Source organism: Dipodomys ordii, unplaced genomic scaffold (genome assembly GCF_000151885.1).
Source record: "Dipodomys ordii isolate 6190 unplaced genomic scaffold, Dord_2.0 Scaffold65, whole genome shotgun sequence".
NCBI lineage: Eukaryota > Metazoa > Chordata > Mammalia > Rodentia > Heteromyidae > Dipodomys > Dipodomys ordii.
In genome coordinates this window covers 6,264,155-6,268,947 of record NW_012267281.1, presented here as the reverse complement: position 1 = coordinate 6,268,947, position 4,793 = coordinate 6,264,155, and the positions used below count along the sequence as shown (strand labels likewise).

At 42.4% G+C, this 4,793-nt stretch overlaps 1 pseudogene; it reads right to left on the bottom strand.

Moving 5' to 3' along the window:
* Positions 1–3,856: 3,856 nt before the first annotated feature.
* On the bottom strand, positions 3,857–4,587 carry LOC105990517 (annotated as a pseudogene).
* Positions 4,588–4,793: the final 206 nt, after the last annotated feature.

Genomic DNA, 4,793 nt, shown 5'->3' with positions numbered 1-4,793 from the left:
CTCTAAATGCCTTTTTCCAGGCTTGAGCTCTGGAAGAATGTTGGCAGGGGTAAATGCAGAGGAATCCAGAGCAACTTTATGTGGCATCTCCTCCATCATTTCCCTAGAGGTGACTTAGAGAAAGATCTCTTTCCCACTTAGAGGAAAAGCTCCTGTATCTTAAAAAAAAAAAAAAGCAATGCTTCTCTTCAAGACTGGATATATAATATGCAATGCTTAGCACAAAAGGAAAATATAGATCCTCAGGTGGCAGTGGCTCACATCTGTAATCCTAGCTATTGAAGTGGCTGAAATCTGAAGATCACGATTTAAAGCCAGCCCAGGCAGGAAAGTCAGTGAGACTCTTATCTCCAATAAACTATGCCAAAAAAATTCCATAAGTGGAGCTGTGGATCAAGCAGTATAACACAAACCTTGAGCAAAGAAGCTTAGGGACAGTGCTCAAGCCCTGAGTTCAAATTCCAGGACTGGCACTAAAAGAAAGAAAAAAGAAAACATCAGGGCTTTTATTCAACAAGAATTAAAGAGTTCAAGAGCATAGTTGCTTCTCCAGAAGCACAATCCCAGAATTCCTGTTCTCCATTTGCCATTAAGCCTTGTCCATAGTGAATCATGGAGGATTCTGCAGGTGGACCCTGAGTTTCATAGCAGTAACTATTTACCATCCAGGAAGGACATAGTCTAGTGTTTCAACATCAGGTCCTTCAGTACCAGTTGCTGTTGCACCTATATGAGAGTAGTTTTTAGAGTTTATAGACAGTTTGGGCAAATGAGCAAGTATGAATGACAGAGCTTCTTGACCAACAGATATAAATATATGTATAAACATGCTAAAGCAGAAATAGAATCCACAAAGCTAGATTCTATGCTGTCACCCAAAAGTAAATATGGATAAGCTGTTAACAAACACTATAAGAGGGAGAAGCAGAAGCCCAGAGAAGCAGTGCTGAAAGGTTGTGTCAAATGATGCTCATGATGGCCATGAAGAAGATACGTCAAAGGCATCAGCAATATAGTATAAATGCTTGCCCAGCAAAACAAAGCCCAGCCAGGACTTAAAAATATGTTAGTTAACGACTATAACAGAAAGAAAAAGTAGGCAGTTCACAAATACTGGGGAGGATATGGTGAAATTGGAATCTTGTGCACTGTGAGTTGGAATTTAAAATGTATTTCCACAAAATCCAGGAAGAACAACTGGTATTAATCTTCTCATGCTTCTTTAAAATTATTACTATATACACTCTTTTTAAAAATGCCAGTAATTGGGAGAAAGCAAATAAGAATTTTTTTAAAATAAGAGCTGAGAATGTGGTTTGGTGGTAGAGTGCTTGCCCAGCAAACATGAAGCCCTGGGTTCAATTCCTCAGTACCACAGACACAGAAAAAGCCAGAAGTGGTGCTGGGCCTCAAGCGGTAGAGTGCTAGCCTTGAACAAAAGAGGCTCAGGGACAGTGCCCAGGCCCTGAGTTTAAGCCCCAGGACTGGTAATAAGAATCATCATCATCATAATAATACACAAATAAAAAAATAAAAATGCCAGAATTGCAGTATTGAGGCTTGAACTTTGGGGCCTGGGCACTGTCCTTTAGCTTTTTTGCTCAAAGCTGGTGCTCTACCACTTGAGCTACAGCCCTAACTCTGGCTTTTGGGTGGTCAATTGGAGATAAAAGTCTCTGGGACTTTCCTAGTAGGCTGGCTTTGAACCAAGATCTTCAGATCTCAGCCTCCAGAGGACCTAGGAATACAGACATAAGCCACTAAGCCCTGTTTGTACACGTTCATAAATTCCTCAAAAAACCACAATGATTTGTAATATTTCCCCTATTTTCTTCAAAAAATTAAATTACTATTCTTTTTTTTTCAGAGCTGAGGACCAAAGTCAGTGCTCTTCCACTGAGCTAAATCCCCAACCTGTCTTTTTTTATACAAGATTTTTTAGGTTCAAGAACTTTTTAGAGTGATATCAAATCACTGAGAATTACGAAAAATCTTCTTTCAAAGCAGTTGCGTTCTTAACACATTATCTTTCAAAATTAGAACGATGTGTTCCTAACTGTACTTCCTCTTAGCAAATCTCAAAGCATTCCATGGAGAAAAAGAAGAAAGAAAAGCAATCAGATGGAAGGACTTACCTCAGGCAAGCTAGTTCACATCCACAAACTTTATCAAAGCTGAAGATTACCTGAGCATGTTGCTAGGGCTTTGCCCAGGGCCCTGCACATTGCAGTGCATGGAGGCCAAGGCTTAATGCCACCAGCCCCTGTAGAAGCAATAGTCAGAGAGCAGTCAGCAGTTTACCAATTGTACTGTACTGTGATTGTTTTCTCTTGTTTCACAATGGTCTCTTGCCAAGCCCCTCCTACTTCTGCTATAATTGTGAATAATTAAAAATTCTTTGTTTCTTCATCTCTCTTCCCCTCCCCCACCCCACCTCTTGTTGGCAGCTTCCTGACTCCCCTTGCATCCCTGGAGAATGTGATCTGGGTCTCCTGCTGTCACTGACAGGTTCCATTAGTCTGATGGAAATGCCTCTCCTGCCAGCTTGTCCTTTGGCAGCTGCCAAATTTCCCTCATCCTCTCAAAGTACTAAGTCCCAGCTCAGGGTCTACCCAGCCTAAGCTGCTGCAGCAGGTAGTGTCCAAGAAACAGGATTAGTGGGTAGCAGTGGGCGGAAATCCAACCATAGTCACCCGTTTAAATCCATATGAAGAAAGAATATGTTTTGACCAATGAAAGTAATTACAACTGCTAATGCCCTACATTTGATCTCTGTTCTTTGACTACTCTGTCTTTTGAATGTGTCTGTATTCCTGAAGGAGGGACATGAAGACTCTGGGTATTGTAGGCTATAAATAAGGCAAAGATCCAATATCAGGTCCCATATCAACTTCAGGTCCCTTATAACTATAACTGCAGTTTTCAATATATGCATAAAAGACTTTCACTCTCAGTGCCAAGATGAAATGGTTTCTAAAGGCAAAATGGGGCTGCTGTGTAGATCAACTCTATATTTGAATTATATTCTGTTTTGTTAATGCCAATAGCTTTCATATTTTACCATGTGTGTGTGTGTGTGTGTGTGTGTGTGTTTGTCCTGGGGCTTGAACTATGGGTCTGGGCACTGTCCCTGAGCTTTTTTGTTCAAGGCTAGCACTCTGCTACTTGAACCGCAACTCCACTTTTAGCTTTTTTGGTGCTTCAGTGGAGATAGTCTCATGGACTTCTCTGCCTGGGCTGGCTTCAAACTGTGATCCTCAGCTCTCAGTCTCCTGAATAGCTAAGATTACAGTCACCAGCACTAGATTTAATCTCTTTAGCTATCTTTTGTAATATATATTCTACCTGCTCTTTTCTGCATTTATATACCATACTAGGAAAAAGTTTTAAAGCTCGTGTGTTATCCCAGATTACAAGTATGCCTGAGCAGGCCTAGCTCTATTATTTTTAAAATCATTACTTGGTTCAAATAGAATAACTTACATTTGGCTTATGTTTGGCTTCTTAAACTTTCCTCTTTTTTTAAAATTTATTTTGCTATTGAGCCCACCCAGTGATATCTTTTTCTTTTTCTTTTCTTTTTTTTTTTTTGTGTGTGTTGTATTTCTACAACTTGCTTCTATTTGGTTCTTTATATATTCTCTAACTTTGCTGAATTTCCTTCTTCCTTCCTTCCTTTCTTTCTCTCTCTTTCTTTCTTTCTTTCCTTCCTTTCTTTCTCTTTCTTTCTTTCTCTCTTTCTTTCTTTCTGCTGCGAAAAGCTTTATTTTCATTTGGTCCAAGGCTTGGGAAGGGCTCCAGGATGGTTAATTAGGACGTTTCCCAACGGCCAGAGGCAGAAACTCGGGCGGAAACCCTGATGCCTAGCGATGCAGAGATGGCCCCTCAAAGGCTGCTGGACTCTGGAGTTTTCTAGTCGTGTTTGAGGGTGAGGCGTTGGAAAAGATACTCGCCCAGTTGGGCCTGAGGGGCCGCCCCCAGCCTGCAAAAGTTGGTTAAGTGGTCGCCCATCTTTTTGATGAGCTTCATCTCTTCATCCAGGAAGTGGTTCTCTAGGAAGTCACAGAGATGGGGGTCTGTGCGAGCAGAACCATGAAGATCCACAATGGCTTGGTTCAGGCTCTTCTCCAGGGCCAGGGCAGCTTCCATGGCTTCCACGGTTGTACTCTACTCATCCTGAGAAGGTTTCTGCACATCCTGGTTCTGCATCTTCAGGAGGTGCTGGGCGCCCTCACGCTTCTCCTCCTCCAACTCGCAGAAGAAATGGCCCACGCACCCCAGAGCCACGTCGTCCTGATCGAAATAGTAGCCCAGAGAGAGGTAGGTGTTGACCAGATGCAAGTTGACCAGGCGGTTGACGGCAGCCTCCACCTCGTTGGAGTAATTCAATTCTGACGAGTCTAGGAGGTCATGGCTGGTCGTGGATACAGTGCTAACCACAGGAAAACACGGCGTTGGTTGGTCCTGGAAGCAGGCGACCGGGGAGAAGATCAGGGTCGGAGGTGGTGAGTGGAGTGGCAGTTGGCGGTGGGAAGGAGGAGTCCCTGGGTCTGTTCCGTCCAAACACTGTTGAAGCAAGACACACATCCGCGGGACTGGTTATCTTCCTATTTTTTTCAAGAGTCTTCACTACTATTTACCTCTGGGATATTTTTAATAATAGCTATGTTCACAAGTTTCTTGATAATCTTGACATCTGTGTTATCTTAGTACTATATCTTTTTCTCATATTAGTAGATATTTTCCTGGTTCTCTGGATGCTGAATTATTTAGGCTCCATCTTGGCCTCGCTG